This window comes from Syngnathus typhle, linkage group LG5, assembly GCF_033458585.1.
Source record: "Syngnathus typhle isolate RoL2023-S1 ecotype Sweden linkage group LG5, RoL_Styp_1.0, whole genome shotgun sequence".
Taxonomy (NCBI): domain Eukaryota; kingdom Metazoa; phylum Chordata; class Actinopteri; order Syngnathiformes; family Syngnathidae; genus Syngnathus; species Syngnathus typhle.
The window spans coordinates 3,611,003-3,635,156 of NC_083742.1; the positions used below are offsets into that span (position 1 = coordinate 3,611,003).

Sequence of the window (24,154 nt, forward strand, 5' to 3'; positions counted from 1 at the left end):
TGGCCTGTGGCTTTGTTGGCAAATTGTACCCCATCCCCCAAACAAACAATTACAGTCTATACATAAACGTCTGAGCGTCCAGCCTAGGCTCTTTTCCATGATGGTGGCAGACATTTTATCCACCTACATACTCCTGGACCCAAAAGCTGCTCACAAACTTCTCCACCGCCAGCAATACCATTGAACCTTCAAAAAAAGTACAACTGGTTCACTTCATAGCTGTCTAACCGTATAGCCCCAGCTGACTCATGCCGAAATGATGGCACGTAGGCATATTTGGGTTAACGTATTTATAATGTAACGTGTCATAACAGTGATAGTAAAAGGACGAATCTATAATTGCTCCGGTTGCATCCGCCTCGAATGCAATATATGCTCGACACATGACTCTTTGAGCGACCTGGCTTCTCAACAAGCCGGCGTGTTGGACTTCCAATCCCACTTGCTGAAGCCATTGTCATGAAAGACAAAGTTTTCTTCTTCTTCAGCGCCGCTGACTACTGCTCTGTCCTGCTCACATGCGTATACTGCCCCCTTCAGTTCCGGCAAGAATCAACACAGCTCGCAGAGTGAAAAGTTAAATATTTGGTTCTGATGGTACCACAAAAAGCAGGCATCGACATATTTTTTGCGTGTTGGTACCGGAAGTATCGGTTCTTGTAACAACCCTACTGCACTGTACTGATGTTGTCCAAGGAATAACCATTATAACCAAGAAGCAACTCGGGGACCACTAGATTGGTGGAATATTATTTTCTTTTGCACCGAAGGAGGTTAGACCTATATAGGCTATTTATTTGTATCTGTATGTTTAATTTGGGAATCTCCGTTACATTTGACATAATCTGGATGGGTAAATGATTCACGAAAATTGGTTGGAAAACAAATCAAGTCTAAATAATGAATCAATCTTATCTTTAAAAATGTTAGAATTATTTTCCATTTTCAATTTCACAGACCAACTGCAATACCGCCACGGACCACTAAAAGACCACGAACAGGTTGACAATCCCTGCTGTACTGCAAAGTCTCATGCTACGTACAGACCGGGGACGTATTCAGTAGGGGTGTAAATCGGGGACGAATTCAGTAGGGGTGTAAATCGCGGGTTTTGTCACGATACAATATCATATCGATACAAAGAACCGCAATACGATATTTGCCGATATCTTAAAGCCTGCTGTGATTCATTCACGATACATCACGATATAGTGCTCCACGATCGATATTTGTATTTTTTATTTTAAATAAAAAATATAGAACAATATCCTGATTTATAACAATTCATACGCAAAATCAACAAGGTACTGCAAACTATTTAGGAAATTACAAGAGTATTGTAGTATACAAAGTGCTTATTTTAAATATAAACTATATTTTAAACTAGAATTTTGCAATTTCTGGAGAAATTGCGTGTGAAGGCGAAATGTATGAATAACTTCTTCGGGGAATGCTGCCGAACGATGTTGAAACGTGTTGAATTACTTGAGAAATGTAGAATATTTGGAGAATTTGTGGCGAATTTCAAAATAAAAGATGTGAAGTTTTTGGTAAGTGGGAAGTTGTGGAATAGGTCGAAAAATGATGAACAGTTGAAAGTTGGAATGGGTTGAATCGGTTGAAAAATGTAGAAATGAGAAGGGAAAAAGGAATTGGGTGTGAATTTCAAAATAAAAGATGTGAAGGTTTTGGGAAGTTGTGGAATAGGTCGAAAAATGATGAACAGTTGAAAGTTGGAATGGGTTGAATCGGTTGAAAAATGTAGAAATGAGAAGGGAAAAGGGAATTGGGTGTGAATTTCAAAATAAAAGATGTGAAGTTTTTGAGGAGTGGGAAGTTGTGGAATAGGTAGAAAAATGATGAACAGTTGGAATGGGTTGAATCGGTTGAAAAATGTAGAAATGAGAAGGGAAAAGGGAATTGGGTGTGAATTTCAAAATAAAAGATGTGAAGTTTTTGGTAAGTGGGAAGTTGTGGAATAGGTAGAAAAATGATGAACAGTTGAAAGTTGGAATGGGTTGAATCGGTTGAAAAATGTAGAAATGAGAAGGGAAAAGGGAATTGAGTGTGAATTTCAAAATAAAAGATGTGAAGTTTTTGGTAAGTGGGAAGTTGTGGAATAGGTAGACAAATGATGAACTGTTGAAAGTTGGAATGGGTTGAATCGGTTGAAAAATGTAGAAATGAGAAGGGAAAAGGGAATTGGGTGTGAATTTCAAAATAAAAGATGTGAAGTTTTTGGTAAGTGGGAAGTTGTGGAATAGGTAGAAAAATGATGAACAGTTGAAAGTTGGAATGGGTTGAATCGGTTGAAAAATGTAGAAATGAGAAGGGAAAAAGGAATTGGGTGTGAATTTCAAAATAAAAGATGTGAAGGTTTTGGGAAGTTGTGGAATAGGTCGAAAAATGATGAACAGTTGAAAGTTGGAATGGGTTGAATCGGTTGAAAAATGTAGAAATGAGAAGGGAAAAGGGAATTGGGTGTGAATTTCAAAATAAAAGATGTGAAGTTTTTGGTAAGTGGGAAGTTGTGGAATAGGTAGAAAAATGATGAACAGTTGAAAGTTGGAATGGGTTGAATCGGTTGAAAAATGTAGAAATGAGAAGGGAAAAGGGAATTGGGTGTGAATTTCAAAATAAAAGATGTGAAGTTTTTGGTAAGTGGGAAGTTGTGGAATAGGTAGAAAAATGATGAACAGTTGAAAGTTGGAATGGGTTGAATCGGTTGAAAAATGTAGAAAGGAGAAGGGAAAAGGGAATTGAGTGTGAATTTCAAAATAAAAGATGTGAAGTTTTTGGGAAGTTGTGGAATAGGTAGAAAAATGATGAACAGTAGAAAGTTGGAATGGGTTGAATCGGTTGAAAAATGTAGAAATGAGAAGGGAAAAGGGAATTGGGTGTGAATTTCAAAATAAAAGATGTGAAGTTTTTGGTAAGTGGGAAGTTGTGGAATAGGTAGAAAAATGATGAACAGTTGAAAGTTGGAATGGGTTGAATCGGTTGAAAAATGTAGAAATGAGAAGGGAAAAAGGAATTGGGTGTGAATTTCAAAATAAAAGATGTGAAGTATTTGGGAAGTTGTGGAATAGGTAGAAAAATGATGAACAGTTCAAAGTTGGAATGGGTTGAATCGGTTGAAAAATGTAGAAATTAGAGTACAAAAACGGAATTTGAGAGAATTTTGGTTGAATTTCAAAATAAAAGATGTGAAGTTTTTGGTAAGTGGGAAGTTGTGGAATAGGTAGAAAAATGATGAACAGTTGAAAGTTGGAATGGGTTGAATCGGTTGAAAAATGTAGAAATTAGAGTAGAAAAACGGAATTTAAGAGAATTTTAGTTGAATTTCAAAATAAAAGATGTGAAGTTTTTGGTAAGTGGAACGTTGTGGAATAGGTAGGCAAAAGATGAACAGTTGAAAGTTGGAACGAGTTGAATCGGTTGAAAAATGTAGAAGTTAGAGGTGAAAAACGAAATTTTGTGAAAATTTGTCGGAATTTATAACGTGAAAACGTGAAATTTTCGAATTTGGGAATTTTGGGAATATCGAGAATCCTTCCGAATGTGATTAGAATGTGCTGAATGATGTGAATTTCAAATTGGAACGACGTAAATGTGAAATGTCGAATGTGCCATTAAGAATGAATGGGGAAAAATTTGTCGGAATTTGGGGAATTTTGCGGAATCGGAAAATATTCGGAATGAGAAAAATGGAAGCCACCCTTTCCTGAATATTTGGAATACGTGAAAAGTGGAATGGAGTGAATCGGATGAATTATGTGGACGATGAAACGGGACAAAAAAGTGAGGAGAATAAAATATAATAATAACTAGAATTTTGCAATTTCTGGAGAAATTGCGTGTGAAGGCGAAATGTATGAATAACTTCTTCGGGGAATGCTGCCGAACGATGTTGAAACGTGTTGAATTACTTGAGAAATGTAGAATATTTGGAGAATTTGTGGTGAATTTCAAAATTGAAAGTTTGGAATATTTGGTAAGTGGGAAGTTGCGGAATAGGTAGGCAAAAGATGAACAGTTGAAAGTTGGAATGGGTTGAATCGGTAGAAAAATGTAGAAGTTAGAGTAGAAAAACGAAATTTTGGAGAATTTGGTTGAATTTTAAATTTGGAATTGTTGGTAAGTGGGAAGTTGTGGAATAGGTAGGCAAAAGATGAACAGTTGAAAGTTGGAACGGGTTGAATCAGTTAAAAAATGTAGAAGTTAGAGCAAATGTTGAATCCCCATAGAGAATGAATGGGAAAATAAAAAAAAGCAATTGCGCCAAAATCTTTCTAGATTTGGGACAAAACCAAAAAAAACGGCCTCAGGAGGTTCACTTTTGGGGTAAAAATGTTGAAACGGGTTAAATCGGACAAAAAACGAAGACGTTAGCGCAAATGTAGCTATTTGGGGCACTTAGTGTTGAAATAAGGTCACTTCCGGCTTGATTCGGGTCATTTCCGGTCTAATTTGGGTCACTTCCGGTTTATTTGGGTCACTTCCGGTTTAAAACAGGTCACTTCCGGTTTAGCTGAGGTCACTTCCGGTTTATTTGGGGTCATTTCCGGTCTAAAAAGGTCAATTCCGGTTCATTTGGGGTCACTTCCGGTTTGATTTGGGGTCACTTCCGGTTTACCAGAGGTCACTTCCGGTCTATTTGGGGTCACTTCCGGTCTATCTGGGGTCACTTCCGGTTTATTTGGGTCACTTCCGGTTTAATTTGGGTCACTTCCGGTTCGTCTGAGGTCACTTCCGGTTTATTAGGGGTCATTTCCGGTCTAAAAAGGTCACTTCCGGTACATTTGGGGTCACTTCCGGTTTGATTTGGGGTCACTTCCGGTTTACCTGAGGTCACTTCCGGTCTATTTGGGGTCACTTTCGGTTTGATTTTGGGCACTTCCGGTTCATTCTGGGTTCATTGGTGGCACTTCAGGGTCATCCAAGATGGCCGCCACACTGGAATTGGGGGTCAAGGGTTGAATTGTGTAAGCATAGTGGAAGTGGGGGTGAATGGGAGTGAATGTGGGAAGAATAAGGTGAATTAAGTGAATAAATTTGGAATGGGTTGAATCGGTTGAAAAATGTAGAAATGAGAAGGGAAAAAGGAATTGGGTGTGAATTTCAAAATAAAAGATGTGAAGTTTTTGGTAAGTGGGAAGTTGTGGAATAGGTAGAAAAATGATGAACAGTTGAAAGTTGGAATGGGTTGAATCGGTTGAAAAATGTAGAAATGAGAAGGGAAAAAGGAATTGGGTGGGAATTTCAAAATAAAAGATGTGAAGTTTTTGGGACGTGGGAAGTTGTGGAATAGGTAGAAAAATGATGAACAGTTGAAAGTTGGAATGGGTTGAATCGGTTGAAAAATGTAGAAATGAGAAGGAGAAAAGGAAATATTGGAGAATTGGGTGTGAATTTCAAAATAAAAGATGTGAAGTTTTTGGTAAGTGGGAAGTTGTGGAATAGGTAGAAAAATGATGAACAATTGAAAGTTGGAATGGGTTGAATCGGTTGAAAAATGTAGAAATGAGAAGGGAAAAGGAATTGGGTGTGAATTTCAAAATAAAAGATGTGAAGCTTTTGGTAAGTGGGAAGTTGTGGAATCAGTAGAAAAATAATGAACAGTTGAAAGTTGGAATGGGTTGAATCGGTTGAAAAATGTAGAAATTAGAGTAGAAAAACGAAATTTTAGAGAATTTTGGTTGAATTTCAAAATAAAAGAGGTGAAGTTTTTGGTAAGTGGGACGTTGTGGAATAGGTAGGCAAAAGATGAACAGTTGAAAGTTGGAACGAGTTGAATCGGTTGAAAAATGTAGAAGTTAGAGGTGAAAAACGAAATTTCGTGAAAATTTGTCGGAATTTTTAACGTGAAAACGTGAAATTTTCGAATTTGGGAATTTTGGGAATGTCGAGAATCCTTCCGAATGTGATTAGAATGTGCTGAATGATGTGAATTTCAAATTGGAACGACGTAAATGTGAAATGTCGAATGTGCCATTAAGAATGAATGGGGAAAAATTTGTCGGAATTTTGGGAATTTTGCGGAATCGGAAAATTTTCGGAACGAGAAAAATACAAGCGCTCGTCGCGTGAATATTTGGAATACGTGAAAAGTGGAATGGAGTGAATCGGATGAATTATGTGGAAGATGAAACGTGTCAAAAAAGTGTGGAGAAACGTAGAGAATAATAATAACTAGAATTTTGCAATTTCTGGAGAAATTGCGTGTGAAGGCGAAATGTATGAATAACTTTTTCGGGGAATGCTGCCGAACGATGTTGAAACGTGTTGAATTACTTGAGAAATGTAGAATATTTGGAGAATTTGTGGTGAATTTCAAAATTGAAAGTTTGGAATATTTGGTAAGTGGGAAGTTGTGGAATAGGTAGGCAAAAGATGAACAGTTGAAAGTTGGAATGGGTTGAATCGGTAGAAAAATGTAGAAGTTAGAGTAGAAAAAGGAAATTTTGGAGAATTTGGTTGAATTTTAAATTTGGAATTGTTGGTAAGTGGGAAGTTGTGGAATAGGTAGGCAAAAGATGAACAGTTGAAAGTTGGAACGGGTTGAATCAGTTAAAAAATGTAGAAGTTAGAGCAAATGTTGAATCCCCATAGAGAATGAATGGGAAAATAAAAAAAAGCAATTGCGCCAAAATCTTTCTAAATTTGGAACAAAACCAAAAAAAACGGCCTCAGGAGGTTCACTTTTGGGGTAAAAATGTTGAAACGGGTTAAATCGGACAAAAAACGAAGACGTTAGCGCAAATGTAGCTATTTGGGGCACTTAGTGTTGAAATAAGGTCACTTCCGGCTTGATTCGGGTCACTTCCGGTCTAGTTTGGGTCACTTCCGGTTTATTTGGGTCACTTCCGGTTTAAAACAGGTCACTTCCGGTTTAGCTGAGGTCACTTCCGGTTTATTTGGGGTCATTTCTGGTCTAAAAAGGTCACTTCCGGTTCATTTGGGGTCACTTCCGGTTTGATTTGGGGTCACTTCCGGTTTACCAGAGGTCACTTCCGGTCTATTTGGGGTAACTTCCGGTCTATTTGGCGTCACTTCCGGTTTATTTGGGTCACTTCCGGTTTAATTTGGGTCACTTCCGGTTCGTCTGAGGTCACTTCCGGTTTATTAGGGGTCATTTCCGGTCTAAAAAGGTCACTTCCTGTACATTTGGGGTCACTTCCGGTTTGATTTGGGGTCACTTCCGGTTTACCTGAGGTCACTTCCGGTCTATTTGGGGTCACTTTCGGTTTGATTTGGGGCACTTCCGGTTCATTCTGGGTTCATTGGTGGCACTTCAGGGTCATCCAAGATGGCCGCCACACTGGAATTGGGGGTCAAGGGTTGAATTGTGTAAGCATAGTGGAAGTGGGGGTGAATGGGAGTGAATGTGGGAAGCATAGTGGAAGTGGGGGTGAATGGGAGTGAATGTGGTAAGCATAAGGTGAATAAGGGGAATAAATGTGGAATGGGTTGAATCGGTCGAAAAATGTAGAAATTAGAGTAGAAAAACGAAATTTTAGAGAATTTTGGTTGAATTTCAAATTTGAGAATTTGGAATTTTTGGTAAGTGGGAAGTTGTGGAATAGGTAGGCAAAAGATGAACAGTTGAAAGTTGGAACGGGTTGAATCGGTTGAAAAATGTAGAAATTAGAGTGGAATAACGGAATTTGAGAGAATTTTGGTTGAATTTCAAATTTGAAAATTTGGAACTTTTGGTAAGTGGGAAGTTGTGGAATAGGTAGGCAAAAGATGAACAGTTGAAAGTTGGAACGGGTTGAATCGGTTGAAAAATGTAGAAATTAGAGTGGAATAACGGAATTTGAGAGAATTTTGGTTGAATTTCAAATTTGAAAATTTGGAATTTTTGGTAAGTGGGAAGTTGTGGAATAGGTAGGCAAAAGATGAACAGTTGAAAGTTGGAATGGGTTGAATCGGTTGAAAAATGTAGAAGTTAGAGGTGAAAAACGAAATTTTGTGAAATGTCGAATGTGCCATTAAGAATGGATGGGGAAAAATTTGTCGGAATTTTGGGAATTTTGCGGAATCGGAAAATTTTCGGAATGAGAAAAATACAAGCCACCCTTTCCTGAATATTTGGAATACGTGAAAAGTGGAATGGAGTGAATCGGATGAATTATGTGAAAGATGAAACGGGACAAAAAAGTGAGGAGAATAAAATAGAAGAATAATAATAACTAGAATTTTGCAATTTCTGGAGAAATTGCGTGTGAAGGCGAAATGTATGAATAACTTTTTCGGGGAATGCTGCCGAACGATGTTGAAACGTGTTGAATTACTTGAGAAATGTAGAATATTTGGAGAATTTGTGGTGAATTTCAAAATTGAAAGTTTGGAATATTTGGTAAGTGGGAAGTTGTGGAATAGGTAGGCAAAAGATGAACAGTTGAAAGTTGGAATGGGTTGAATCGGTAGAAAAATTTAGAAGTTAGAGTAGAAAAACGAAATTTTGGAGAATTTGGTTGAATTTTAAATTTGGAATTGTTGGTAAGTGGGAAGTTGTGGAATAGGTAGGCAAAAGATGAACAGTTGAAAGTTGGAACGGGTTGAATCAGTTAAAAAATGTAGAAGTTAGAGCAAATGTTGAATCCCCATAGAGAATGAATGGGAAAATAAAAAAAAGCAATTGCGCCAAAATCTTTCTAGATTTGGAACAAAACCAAAAAAAACGGCCTCAGGAGGTTCACTTTTGGGGTAAAAATGTTGAAACGGGTTATATCGGACAAAAAACGAAGACGTAAGCGCAAATGTAGCTATTTGGGGCACTTAGTGTTGAAATAAGGTCACTTCCGGCTTGATTCGGGTCATTTCCGGTCTAATTTGGGTCACTTCCGGTTTATTTGGGTCACTTCCGGTTTAAAACAGGTCACTTCCGGTTTAGCTGAGGTCACTTCCGGTTTATTTGGGGTCATTTCCGGTCTAAAAAGGTCACTTCCGGTTCATTTTGGGTCACTTCCGGTTTGATTTGGGGTCACTTCCGGTTTACCAGAGGTCACTTCCGGTCTATTAGGGGTCACTTCCGGTTTGATTTGGGGCACTTCCGGTTTATTTGGGTCACTTCCGGTTCGTCTGAGGTCACTTCCGGTTTATTAGGGGTCATTTCCGGTCTAAAAAGGTCACTTCCGGTACATTTGGGGTCACTTCCGGTTTGATTTGGGGTCACTTCCGGTTTACCTGAGGTCACTTCCGGTCTATTTGGGGTCACTTCCGGTTTAATTTGGGTCACTTCCGGTTCGTCTGAGGTCACTTCCGGTTTATCAGGGGTCATTTCCGGTCTAAAAAGGTCACTTCCGGTACATTTGGGGTCACTTCCGGTTTGATTTGGGGTCACTTCCGGTTTTACCTGAGGTCACTTCCGGTCTATTTGGGGTCACTTTCGGTTTGATTTGGGCCACTTCCGGTTCATTCTGGGTTCATTGGTGGCACTTCAGGGTCATCCAAGATGGCCGCCACACTGGAATTGGGGGTCAAGGGTTGAATTGTGTAAGCATAGTGGAAGTGGGGGTGAATGGGAGTGAATGTGGGAAGAATAAGGTGAATTAAGTGAATAAATTTGGAATGGGTTGAATCTGTTGAAAGATGTAGAAATGAGAAGGGAAAAAGGAATTGGGTGTGAATTTCAAAATAAAAGATGTGAAGTTTTTGGTAAGTGGGAAGTTGTGGAATAGGTAGAAAAATGATGAACAGTTGAAAGTTGGAATGGGTTGAATCGGTTGAAAAATGTAGAAATGAGAAGGAGAAACGGAAATATTGGAGAATTGGGTGTGAATTTCAAAATAAAAGATGTGAAGTTTTTGGTAAGTGGGAAGTTGTGGAATAGGTAGAAAAATGATGAACAGTTGAAAGTTGGAATGGGTTGAATCGGTTGAAAAATGTAGAAATGAGAAGGGAAAAGGAATTGGGTGTGAATTTCAAAATAAAAGATGTGAAGCTTTTGGTAAGTGGGAAGTTGTGGAATCAGTAGAAAAATAATGAACAGTTGAAAGTTGGAATGGGTTGAATCGGTTGAAAAATGTAGAAATTAGAGTAGAAAAACGAAATTTTAGAGAATTTTGGTTGAATTTCAAAATAAAAGATGTGAAGTTTTTGGTAAGTGGGACGTTGTGGAATAGGTAGGCAAAAGATGAACAGTTGAAAGTTGGAACGAGTTGAATCGGTTGAAAAATGTAGAAGTTAGAGGTGAAAAACGAAATTTTGTGAAAATTTGTCGGAATTTTTAACGTGAAAACGTGAAATTTTCGAATTTGGGAATTTTGGGAATGTCGAGAATCCTTCCGAATGTGATTAGAATGTGCTGAATGATGTGAATTTCAAATTGGAACGACGTAAATGTGAAATGTCGAATGTGCCATTAAGAATGAATGGGGAAAAATTTGTCGGAATTTTGGGAATTTTGCGGAATCGGAAAATTTTCGGAACGAGCAAAATACAAGCGCTCGTCGCGTGAATATTTGGAATACGTGAAAAGTGGAATGGAGTGAATCGGATGAATTATGTGGAAGATGAAACGTGTCAAAAAAGTGTGGAGAAACGTAGAGAATAATAATAACTAGAATTTTGCAATTTCTGGAGAAATTGCGTGTGAAGGCGAAATGTATGAATAACTTTTTCGGGGAATGCTGCCGAACGATGTTGAAACGTGTTGAATTACTTGAGAAATGTAGAATATTTGGAGAATTTGTGGTGAATTTCAAAATTGAAAGTTTGGAATATTTGGTAAGTGGGAAGTTGTGGAATAGGTAGGCAAAAGATGAACAGCTGAAAGTTGGAATGGGTTGAAAAATGTAGAAATTAGAGTAAAAAACGAAATTTGGGAGAATTTGGTTGAATTTCAAATTTCGAATTTTTGGTAAGTGGGAAATTGTGGAATAGGTAGGCAAAAGATGTACAGTTGAAAGTTGGAACGGGTTGAATCAGTTAAAAAATGTAGAAGTTAGAGCAAATGTTGAATCCCCATAGAGAATGAAGGGGAAAATAAAAAAAAGCAATTGCGCCAAAATCTTTCTAAATTCCGAACAAAACAAAAAAAAACAGCCTCAGGAGGTTCACTTTTGGGGTAAAAATGTTGAAACGGGTTAAATCGGACAAAAAACGAAGACGTTAGCGCAAATGTAGCTATTTGGGGCACTTAGTGTTGAAATAAGGTCACTTCCGGCTTGATTCGGGTCATTTCCGGTCTAATTTGGGTCACTTCCGGTTTATTTGGGTCACTTCCGGTTTAAAACAGGCCACTTCCGGTTTAGCTGAGGTCACTTCCGGTTTATTTGGGGTCATTTCCGGTCTAAAAAGGTCACTTCCAGTTCATTTGGGGTCACTTCCGGTTTGATTTGGGGTCACTTCCGGTTTACCAGAGGTCACTTCCGGTCTATTTGGGGTCACTTCCGGTCTATTTGGGGTCACTTCCGGTTTATTTGGGTCACTTCCGGTTTAATTTGGGTCACTTCCGGTTCGTCTGAGGTCACTTCCGGTTTATTAGGGGTCATTTCCGGTCTAAAAAGGTCACTTCCGGTAAATTTGGGGTCACTTCCGGTTTGATTTGGGGTCACTTCCGGTTTACCTGAGGTCACTTCCGGTCTATTTGGGGTCACTTTCGGTTTGATTTGGGGCACTTCCGGTTCATTCTGGGTTCATTGGTGGCACTTCAGGGTCATCCAAGATGGCCGCCACACTGGAATTGGGGGTCAAGGGTTGAATTGTGTAAGCATAGTGGAAGTGGGGGTGAATGGGAGTGAATGTGGTAAGCATAAGATGAATAAAGGGAATAAATGTGGAATGGGTTGAATCGGTCGAAAAATGTAGAAATTAGAGTGGAAAAACGAAATTTTGGAGAATTTGGTTGAATTTCAAACGTGAAAGTTCGGAATTTTTGGTAAGTGGGAAGTTGTGGAATAGGTAGGCAAAAGATGAACAGTTGAAAGTTGGAATGGGTTGAATCGGTTGAAAAATGTAGAAATTAGAGTGGAAAAACTGAATTTTGGAGAATTTTGGTTGAATTTCAAATTTGAAAATTTGGAATTTTTGGTAAGTGGGAAGTTGTGGAATAGGTAGGCAAAAGATGAACAGTTGAAAGTTGGAATGGGTTGAATCGGTTGAAAAATGTAGAAATTAGAGTAGAAAAACGGAATTTGAGAGAATTTTGGTTGAATTTCAAATTTGAAAATTTGGAATTTTTGGTAAGTGGGAAGTTGTGGAATAGGTAGGCAAAAGATGAACAGTTGAAAGTTGGAATGGGTTGAATCGGTTGAAAAAAGTAGAAGTTAGAGGTGAAAAACGAAATTTTGTGAAATGTCGAATGTGCCATTAAGAATGGATGGGGAAAAATTTGTCGGAATTCTGGGAATTTTGCGGAATCGGAAAATTTTCGGAACGAGAAAAATGGAAGCGCTCATCGCGTGAATATTTGGAATACGTGGAAAGTGGAATGGAGTGAATCGGATGAATTATGTGGAAGATGAAAGTGGACAAAAAAGTGTGGAGAATAAAAGAGAATAATAATAATAATAATAATAATAGAGAATGGTGTAGAATAACATATGTGTGAAGGCCTTCGCCTTCACACAACTAGAATTTTGCAATTTCTGGAGAAATTGCGTGTGAAGGCGAAATGTATGAATAACTTTTTCGGGGAATGCTGCCGAATGATGTTGAAACGTGTTGAATTACTTGAGAAATGTAGAATATTTGGAGAATTTGTGGTGAATTTCAAAATTGAAAGTTTGGAATATTTGGTAAGTGGGAAGTTGTGGAATAGGTAGGCAAAAGATGAACAGTTGAAAGTTGGAATGGGTTGAATCGGTTGAAAAATGTAGAAATTAGAGTAGAAAAACGAAATTTTGGAGAATTTGGTTGAATTTCGAATTTGGAATTTTTGGTAAGTGGGAAGTTGTGGAATAGGTAGGCAAAAGATGTACAGTTGAAAGTTGGAACGGGTTGAATCAGTTAAAAAATGTAGAAGTTAGAGCAAATGTTGAATCCCCATAGAGAATGAATGGGAAAATAAAAAAAAGCAATTGCGCCAAAATCTTTCTAAATTTGGAACAAAACAAAAAAAACGGCCTCAGGAGATTCACTTTTGGGGTAAAAATGTTGAAACGGGTTAAATCAGACAAAAAACGAAAAAGTTAGCGCAAATGTAGCTATTTGGGCCACTCAGTGTTGAAATAAGGTCACTTCCGGTTTGATTCGGGTCACTTCCGGTCTATTTGGGGTCACTTCCGGTTTATTTGGGTCACTTCCGGTTTAATTTGGGTCACTTCCGGTTCGTCTGAGGTCACTTCCGGTTTATTAGGGGTCACTTCAAGGTCTAAAAAGGTCACTTCCGGTTCATTTGGGGTCACTTCCGGTTTGATTTAGGGTCACTTCCGGTTTACCAGAGGTCACTTCCGGTCTATTTGGGGTCACTTCCGGTTTATTTGGGTCACTTCCGGTTTAATTTGGGTCACTTCCGGTTCGTCTGAGGTCACTTCCTGTTTATTAGGGGTCATTTCCGGTCTAAAAAGGTCACTTCCGGTACGTTTGGGGTCACTTCCGGTTTGATTTGGGGTCACTTCCGGTTTACCTGAGGTCACTTCCGGTCTATTTGGGGTCACTTTCGGTTTGATTTGGGGCACTTCCGGTTCATTTTGGGTTCATTGGGGGCACTTGAGGGTCAATCCAAGATGGCCGCCACACTGGAATTGGGGGTCAAGGGTTGAATGTGTAAGCGTAGTGGAAGTGGGGGTGAATGGGAGTGAATGTGGGAAGCATAAGGTGAATGCATTTGGAATGGGTTGAATCGGTCGAAAAATGTAGAAATTAGAGTAGAAAAACGAAATTTTAGAGAATTTTGGTTGAATTTCAAATTTGAGAATTTGGAATTTTTGGTAAGTGGGAAGTTGTGGAATAGGTAGGCAAAAGATGAACAGTTGAAAGTTGGAATGGGTTGAATCGGTTGAAAAATGTAGAAATTAGAGTGGAATAACGGAATTAGAGAGAATTTTGGTTGAATTTCAAATTTGAAAATTTGGAATTTTTAGTAAATGGGAAGTTGTGGAATAGGTAGGCAAAAGATGAACAGTTGGAATGGGTTGAATCGGTTGAAAAATGTAGAAGTTAGAGGTGAAAAACGAAATTTTGTGAAATGTCGAATGTGCCATTAAGAATGGATGGGGAAAAATTTGTCGGAATTTTGGGAATTTTGCGGAATCGGAAAATTTTCGGAATGAGAAAAATACAAGCGCTCATGTCGTGAATATTTGGAATACGTGAAAAGTGGAATGGAGTGAATCGGATGAATTATGTGAAAGATGAAACGGGACAAAAAAGTGGCGGGAATAAAATAGAATAATAATAATAATAACTAGAATTTTGCAATTTCTGGAGAAATTGCGTGTGAAGGCGAAATGTATGAATAACTTTTTCGGGGAATGCTGCCGAACGATGTTGAAACGTGTTGAATTACTTGAGAAATGTAGAATATTTGGAGAATTTGTGGTGAATTTCAAAATTGAAAGTTTGGAATATTTGGTAAGTGGGAAGTTGTGGAATAGGTAGGCAGAAGATGAACAGCTGAAAGTTGGAATGGGTTGAATCGGTTGAAAAATGTAGAAATTAGAGTAGAAAAACGAAATTTTGGAGAATTTGGTTGAATTTCGAATTTGGAATTTTTGGTAAGTGGGAAGTTGTGGAATAGGCAGGCAAAAGATGTACAGTTGAAAGTTGGAACGGGTTGAATCAGTTGAAAAATATAGAAGTTAGAGCAAATGTTGAATCCCCATAGAGAATGAATGGGAAAATAAAAAAAGCAATTGCGCCAAAATCTTTCTAAATTTGGAAAAAAAACAAAAAACGGCCTCAAGAGGTTCACTTTTGGGGTAAAAATGTTGAAACGGGTTAAATCGGACAAAAAACGAAAAAGTTAGCAATTGTAGCTATTTGGGGCACTTAGTGTTGAAATAAGGTCACTTCCGGTTTGATTCGGGTCATTTCCGGTCTAATTTGGGTCACTTCCGGTTTATTTGGGTCACTTCCGGTTTAAAACAGGTCACTTCCGGTTTAGCTGAGGTCACTTCTGGTTTATTTGGGGTCACTTCCGGTCTAAAAAGGTCACTTCCGGTTCATTTGTGGTCACTTCCGGTTTGATTTGGGGTCACTTCCGGTTTACCAGAGGTCACTTCCGGTCTATTTGGGGTCACTTCCGGTCTATTTGGGGTCACTTCCGGTTTATTTGGGTCACTTCCGGTTTAATTTGGGTCACTTCCGGTTCGTCTGAGGTCACTTCCGGTTTATTAGGGGTCATTTCCGGTCTAAAAAGGTCACTTCCGGTACATTTGGGGTCACTTCCGGTTTGATTTGGGGTCACTTCCGGTTTACCTGAGGTCACTTCCGGTCTATTTGGGGTCACTTTCGGTTTGATTTGGGGCACTTCCGGTTCATTCTGGGTTCATTGGTGGCACTTCAGGGTCATCCAAGATGGCCGCCACACTGGAATTGGGGGTCAAGGGTTGAATTGTGTAAGCATAGTGGAAGTGGGGGTGAATGGGAGTGAATGTGGTAAGCATAAGATGAATAAAGGGAATAAATGTGGAATGGGTTGAATCGGTCGAAAAATGTAGAAATTAGAGTGGAAAAACGAAATTTTGGAGAATTTGGTTGAATTTCAAATGTGAAAGTTCGGAATTTTTGGTAAGTGGGAAGTTGTGGAATAGGTAGGCAAAAGATGAACAGTTGAAAGTTGGAATGGGTTGAATCGGTTGAAAAATGTAGAAATTAGAGTGGAAAAACTGAATTTTGGAGAATTTTGGTTGAATTTCAAATTTGAAAATTTGGAATTTTTGGTAAGTGGGAAGTTGTGGAATAGGTAGGCAAAAGATGAACAGTTGAAAGTTGGAATGGGTTGAATCGGTTGAAAAATGTAGAAATTAGAGTAGAAAAACAGAATTTGAGAGAATTTTGGTTGAATTTCAAATTTGAAAATTTGGAATTTTTGGTAAGTGGGAAGTTGTGGAATAGGTAGGCAAAAGATGAACAGTTGAAAGTTGGAATGGGTTGAATCGGTTGAAAAATGTAGAAGTTAGAGGTGAAAAACGAAATTTTGTGAAATGTGGAATGTGCCATTAAGAATGGATGGGGAAAAATTTGTCGGAATTTTGGGAATTTTGCGGAATCGGAAAATTTTCGGAATGAGAAAAATACAAGCGCTCATGTCGTGAATATTTGGAATACGTGAAAAGTGGAATGGAGTGAATCGGATGAATTTTGTGGAAGAAGAAGCGGGACAAAAAAGTGGCGGGAATAAAATAGAATAATAATAATAACTAGAATTTTGCAATTTCTGGAGAAATTGCGTGTGAAGGCGAAATGTATGAATAACTTTTTCGGGGAATGCTGCCGAACGATGTTGAAACGTGTTGAATTACTTGAGAAATGTAGAATATTTGGAGAATTTGTGGTGAATTTCAAAATTGAAAGTTTGGAATATTTGGTAAGTGGGAAGTTGTGGAATAGGTAGGCAAAAGATGAACAGTTGAAAGTTGGAATGGGTTGAATCGGTAGAAAAATTTAGAAGTTAGAGTAGAAAAACGAAATTTTGGAGAATTTGGTTGAATTTTAAATTTGGAATTGTTGGTAAGTGGGAAGTTGTGGAATAGGTAGGCAAAAGATGAACAGTTGAAAGTTGGAACGGGTTGAATCAGTTAAAAAATGTAGAAGTTAGAGCAAATGTTGAATCCCCATAGAGAATGAATGGGAAAATAAAAAAAAGCAATTGCGCCAAAATCTTTCTAGATTTGGAACAAAACCAAAAAAAACGGCCTCAGGAGGTTCACTTTTGGGGTAAAAATGTTGAAACGGGTTATATCGGACAAAAAACGAAGACGTAAGCGCAAATGTAGCTATTTGGGGCACTTAGTGTTGAAATAAGGTCACTTCCGGCTTGATTCGGGTCATTTCCGGTCTAATTTGGGTCACTTCCGGTTTATTTGGGTCACTTCCGGTTTAAAACAGGTCACTTCCGGTTTAGCTGAGGTCACTTCCGGTTTATTTGGGGTCATTTCCGGTCTAAAAAGGTCACTTCCGGTTCATTTTGGGTCACTTCCGGTTTGATTTGGGGTCACTTCCGGTTTACCAGAGGTCACTTCCGGTCTATTTGGGGTCACTTCCGGTTTATTTGGGTCACTTCTGGTTTAATTTGGGTCACTTCCGGTTCGTCTGAGGTCACTTCCGGTTTATAAGGGGTCATTTCCGGTCTAAAAAGGTCACTTCCGGTACATTTGGGGTCACTTCCGGTTTGATTTGGGGTCACTTCCGGTTTACCTGAGGTCACTTCCGGTCTATTTGGGGTCACTTCCGGTTTAATTTGGGTCACTTCCGGTTCGTCTGAGGTCACTTCCGGTTTATTAGGGGTCATTTCCGGTCTAAAAAGGTCACTTCCGGTACATTTGGGGTCACTTCCGGTTTGATTTGGGGTCACTTCCGGTTTACCTGAGGTCACTTCCGGTCTATTTGGGGTCACTTTCGGTTTGATTTGGGCCACTTCCGGTTCATTCTGGGTTCATTGGTGGCACTTCAGGGTCATCCAAGATGGCCGCCACACTGGAATTGGGGGTCAAGGGTTGAATTGTGTAAGCATAGTGGAAGTGGGGGTGAATGGGAGTGAATGTGGGAAGAATAAGGTGAATTAAGTGAATAAATTTGGAATGGGTTGAATCTGTTGAAAAATGTAGAAATGAGAAGGGAAAAAGGAATTGGGTGTGAATTTCAAAATAAAAGATGTGAAGTTTTTGGTAAGTGGGAAGTTGTGGAATAGGTAGAAAAATGATGAACAGTTGAAAGTTGGAATGGGTTGAATCGGTTGAAAAATGTAGAAATGAGAAGGAGAAACGGAAATATTGGAGAATTGGGTGTGAATTTCAAAATAAAAGATGTGAAGTTTTTGGTAAGTGGGAAGTTGTGGAATAGGTAGAAAAATGATGAACAGTTGAAAGTTGGAATGGGTTGAATCGGTTGAAAAATGTAGAAATGAGAAGGGAAAAGGAATTGGGTGTGAATTTCAAAATAAAAGATGTGAAGCTTTTGGTAAGTGGGAAGTTGTGGAATCAGTAGAAAAATAATGAACAGTTGAAAGTTGGAATGGGTTGAATCGGTTGAAAAATGTAGAAATTAGAGTAGAAAAACGAAATTTTAGAGAATTTTGGTTGAATTTCAAAATAAAAGATGTGAAGTTTTTGGTAAGTGGGACGTTGTGGAATAGGTAGGCAAAAGATGAACAGTTGAAAGTTGGAACGAGTTGAATCGGTTGAAAACTGTAGAAGTTAGAGGTGAAAAACGAAATTTTGTGAAAATTTGTCGGAATTTTTAACGTGAAAACGTGAAATTTTCGAATTTGGGAATTTTGGGAATGTCGAGAATCCTTCCGAATGTGATTAGAATGTGCTGAATGATGTGAATTTCAAATTGGAACGACGTAAATGTGAAATGTCGAATGTGCCATTAAGAATGAATGGGGAAAAATTTGTCGGAATTTTGGGAATTTTGCGGAATCGGAAAATTTTCGGAACGAGCAAAATACAAGCGCTCGTCGCGTGAATATTTGGAATACGTGAAAAGTGGAATGGAGTGAATCGGATGAATTATGTGGAAGATGAAACGTGTCAAAAAAGTGTGGAGAAACGTAGAGAATAATAATAATAATAACTAGAATTTTGCAATTTCTGGAGAAATTGCGTGTGAAGGCGAAATGTATGAATAACTTTTTCGGGGAATGCTGCCGAACGATTTTGAAACGTGTTGAATTACTTGAGAAATGTAGAATATTTGGAGAATTTGTGGTGAATTTCAAAATTGAAAGTTTGGAATATTTGGTAAGTGGGAAGTTGTGGAATAGGTAGGCAAAAGATGAACAGTTGAAAGTTGGAATGGGTTGAATCAGTTGAAAAATGTAGAAATTAGAGTAGAAAAACGAAATTTTGGAGAATTTGGTTGAATTTGGAATTTTTGGTAAGTGGGAAGTTGTGGAATAGGTAGGCAAAAAGTGTACAGTTGAAAGTTGGAATGGGTTGAATCAGTTAAAAAATGTAGAAGTTAGAGCAAATGTTGAATCCCCATAGAGAATGAATGGGAAAATAAAAAAAAGCAATTGCGCCAAAATCTTTCTAAATTTGGAACAAAACAAAAAAAACGGCCTCAAGAGGTTCACTTTTGGGGTAAAAATGTTGAAACGGGTTAAATCGGACAAAAAACGAAAAAGTTAGCGCAAATGTAGCTATTTGGGGCACTTAGTGTTGAAATAAGGTCACTTCCGGTTTGATTCGGGTCATTTCCGGTCTAATTTGGGTCACTTCCGGTTTATTTGGGTCACTTCCGGTTTAATTTGGGTCACTTCCGGTTCATCTGAGGTCACTTCCGGTTTATTAGGGGTCATTTCCGGTCTAAAAAGGTCACTTCCGGTACATTTGGGGTCACTTCCGGTTTGCCTGAGGTCACTTCCGGTCTATTTGGGGTCACTTCCGGTCTATTTGGGGTCACTTCCGGTTTATTTGGGTCACTTCCGGTTTAATTTGGGTCACTTCCGGTTCGTCTGAGGTCACTTCCGGTTTATCAGGGGTCATTTCCGGTCTAAAAAGGTCACTTCCGGTACATTTGGGGTCACTTCCGGTTTGATTTGGGGTCACTTCCGGTTTACCTGAGGTCACTTCCGGTCTATTTGGGGTCACTTTCGGTTTGATTTGGGGCACTTCCGGTTCATTTTGGGTTCATTGGGGGCACTTGAGGGTCATCCAAGATGGCCACCACACTGGAATTGGGGGTCAAGGGTTGAATGTGTAAGCGTAGTGGAAGTGGGGGTGAATGGGAGTGAATGTGGGAAGCATAAGGTGAATAAATTTGGAATGGGTTGAATCGGTCGAAAAATGTAGAAATGAGAGTTGAAAAACTGAATTTTTGAGAATTTGGTTGAATTTCAAATTTGAAAATGTGGAATTTTTGGTAAGTGGGAAGTTGTGGAATAGGTAGGCAAAAGATGAACAGTTGAAAATTGGAATGGGTTGAATCGGTTGAAAAATGTAGAAATGAGAAGGGAAAAAGGAATTGGGTGTAAATTTCAAAATAAAAGATGTGAAGTATTTGGGAAGTTGTGGAATAGGTAGAAAAATGATGAACAGTTGAAAGTTGGAATGGGTTGAATCGGTTGAAAAATGTAGAAATTAGAGTACAAAAACGGAATTTGAGAGAATTTTGGTTGAATTTCAAAATAAAATATGTGAAGTTTTTGGTAAGTGGGAAGTTGTGGAATAGGTAGAAAAATGATGAACAGTTGAAAGTTGGAATGGGTTGAATCGGTTGAAAAATGTAGAAATGAGAAGGGAAAAGGAAATTGGGTGTGAATTTCAAAATAAAAGATGTGAAGTTTTTGGTAAGTGGGAAGTTGTGGAATAGGTAGAAAAATGATGAACAGTTGAAAGTTGGAATGGGTTGAATCGGTTGAAAAATGTAGAAATGAGAAGGGAAAAGGAATTGGGTGTGAATTTCAAAATAAAAGATGTGAAGCTTTTGGTAAGTGGGAAGTTGTGGAATCGGTAGAAAAATGATGAACAGTTGAAAGTTGGAATGGGTTGAATCGGTTGAAAAATGTAGAAATTAGAGTAGAAAAACGAAATTTTAGAGAATTTTGGTTGAATTTCAAAATAAAAGATGTGAAGTTTTTGGTAAGTGGGACGTTGTGGAATAGGTAGGCAAAAGATGAACAGTTGAAAGTTGGAACGAGTTGAATCGGTTGAAAAATGTAGAAGTTAGAGGTGAAAAACGAAATTTTGTGAAAATTTGTCGGAATTTTTAACGTGAAAACGAGAAATTTTCGAATTTGGGAATTTTGGGAATGTCGAGAATCCTTCCGAATGTGATTAGAATGTGCTGAATGATGTGAATTTCAAATTGGAACGACGTAAATGTGAAATGTCGAATGTGCCATTAAGAATGAATGGGGAAAAATTTGTCGGAATTTTGGGAATTTTGCGGAATCGGAAAATTTTCAGAACGAGAAAAATATAAGCGCTCATGTCGTGAATATTTGGAATACGTGAAAAGTGGAATGGAGTGAATCGGATGAATTATGTGGAAGATGAAACGTGTCAAAAAAGTGTGGAGAATAAAATAGAAGAATAATAATAATAATAATAGAGAATGGTGTAGAATAACATATGTGTGAAGGCCTTCGCCTTCACACAATAAAGTAAATGGAGTAGAATAACATATGTGTGAAGGCCTTCGCCTTCACACAATAATAAAGTAAATGGAGTAGAATAACATATGTGTGAAGGCCATCGCCTTCACACAATAAAGTAAATGGAGTAGAATAACATATGTGTGAAGGCCTTCGCCTTCACACAATAATAATAATAGAGAATGGTGTAGAATAACATATGTGTGAAGGCCTTCGCCTTCACACAATAATAAAGTGAAAAAAGTAGAATAACATATGTGTGAAGGCCTTCGCCTTCACACAATAACTATCACACTGAACTTTAACAAATTCCTATATTTTTTTCTCATATAAGTAAAGAAAAATGAATATTCTTTCTTTTTTTGTAATACCATTAACTTTAAAGTGCATTACTGAACTATTTATTTACAATAATTTTAATTGTCCGTTGAGCCATCTTTTCTTTGGAACACAAAGTGCTTCCAAACGAATGACTTGAAGCCCAAAGGGGAGCGAATTTCCTCGTCTTCTTGGCCATAGCACCAGCCCAGGAGCCGCGTAGGCTCCCCTTTCACGTGCCTGCTCTGCTCACAACACAACTCGCCGCGCACTGCTCCCGGAAAGAGGAAGCAAGCAACAATGAACTGGATTCCAAAATAAAGTCGCGTCTAATGTCCAAGGTCAAACACGGCGATATAAATCGATGTTTACGTTTAGCATCGATGCCAATAATTCGTAGAGCATTATATCGATTAATCGATGTGTATTGATGAATCGTTACACCCCTAGTATTCAGCATTCCTGGCAGGACGATTCCAAATAAATTCAATGCAGTTCACCCGGCCAGGCACTCTTGCATAATTGGTGTTTGAAGCATTCAAAGTGGAAATTCTGCTTCTTTGCCCATTCTACATAGTGAACTTTTGCCCGTGTCACGTTGGCAACAGCCAATTGAGGTTGAGAACGTACTTACCGTATTTTTCGGACTATAAGTCGCGTTTTTTTTTTTCATTATTTGGGTGGGGGAGCGACTTGTACTCAGGAGCTACTTATATGTATATACCGTAATTTTCGGACTATAAATCGCGGGTTTTTTCATAGTTTGGGTGGGGGGGGGCGACTTATACTCAGGAGAGACTTATATGTTTTTTTTTTCCAAAAAATTTCAAAAACAAAAGAAAAGTGAAACCGCGATAAACGAACCGCAATGTAGCAAGGGATTACTGTAATTTGAATTTCAAGTGACGACAGCAGCGGAACGTCGCGTCAGCAGCAGCTCGTCGAGTCAATCTTTGTCCTTTATGTAAACAACCGCCGCGCTGCTGACGCAGCGTCACGCTGCCTCGTCGTTATTCCACAGATCTACTATATAACTATATTGAAGCGTTAACAAAGTTCAAGGAAAGACGTGGGTTTGGTAAACGGCTCTTTATTTAACACAGTGGTTCCCAAAGTGGGCGGTGAGGAAGAAAGGGGCGGTAGGGGGGCGGCAGTCCGAAGTCAAAGTCAGAAGTTTGAACGTTTGTTCGTTCCAGAATAAAGTATGACCTTGGTACAGCAAACAAAAAAGAAGTGTCGGGACTCGGCAATATAGTGTGGAATATCTGAAATATGGATTTGTCGCAGCACCACACAACCAACAGCAACCAATGTGTCTACTGTGTGATAGAGTGTTTTCAAATGAAGCTATGAAACCTTCGAGGCTTTTGGAACATTTGAAGAAAATGCACTCTGATAAAGCAGACAAAAACTGAATGATGAACTGCACAGAGACATGTCTGAGAGGTTGAAGGTTACTGGTGGAATGTTTATTTACCATTCTATGTTGCTGAAACAGTTAAAACTGCTAAAAAATAAATTGGTTTACTAAATTGGGTTTTATTTGTGAAATACACATTTGTGTTTAACTTTTCTATTTTCAAATTGCAGCATACCAAATATCAAGAAAGAGGTGTTTGTTTCCATATGTGTCTGTGTGTGTGTGGGGGGGGGGGGGGGGCGCTGGGAATTCACTGGGGAGCCAAGGGGGCGCCAGCCTGCAAAAGTTTGGGAACCATTGATTTAACAAAACAAACTTACAGGCGTGTGGCGGCGTGGACTTCCAGCCACGGAAGTTGAAGAGAGCTCCATAGAATAGGACCGGGCGTGCGTAAAAGCCATGACCGAGCCCCATCCACCGTCCTCGGACAGCCACCCGGCTGAGCGCCGGCCCTCAACTTCCAGCCACGGAAGTGGAAGAGAGCTCCATAGAATAGGACCGGGAGAGCTCCGTCGAGTCGATCTTTGTCCTTTAAGTAAACAACCGCCGCGCTGCTGACGCGACGTCGCGCTGCTGACGCGCGACCGCGACGTTGCGCTGCTGACGTCAGCAGCGCGACGTCGCGCGTCACTCGACCGAGCTCTTTTTCACTTCCATGGATTGAAGTCGGGCGCCGGCGCTCGGCCGGGTGGCTGTCCGAGGACGGTGGATGGGGCTCGGTCATGGCTTTTACGCACGCCCGGTCCTATTCTATGGAGCTCTCTTCCACTTCCGTGGCTGGAAGTTGAGGGCCGGCGCTCAGCCGGGTGGCTGTCCGAGAACGGCGGATGGGGCTCGGTGGCGTCAGCTGCGCACGTAGTCTTTCCGGCGTCAACAGCTGTGTTGTTGTTTTTTTGTTGTTTTTTTCAAGTGACAAGGAAGACGAAGATTCTGATGGATTTATTGATTTGGAGTGACACGGATGGTTCGATAATTGTTGTTTATATTATTGTTATTTCATACATAGTTTATATATTGTTATATGGGCCTGTAGAAAATTTTGCACTGCAACGCGCCGCTGACGTCGGACTTGTTTACATAAAGGAAGTCAAACTTGATGGATGGCTTCAATGATTCGGAGTGACACAGATGGTTTGATAAAGGTGTTATTTATGTTATAGTTATTTGAATAATTGTCATTGTTACATCAGGCCTGTTCTCAG

General features: G+C 39.1%; 1 protein-coding gene across 3 annotated transcripts in view; it reads right to left on the bottom strand.

Moving 5' to 3' along the window:
• nelfb (negative elongation factor complex member B) overlaps positions 1-24,154 on the bottom strand; it is a 74,900-nt gene that overhangs the window by 38,057 nt on the left and 12,689 nt on the right. The window lies entirely within an intron of this gene.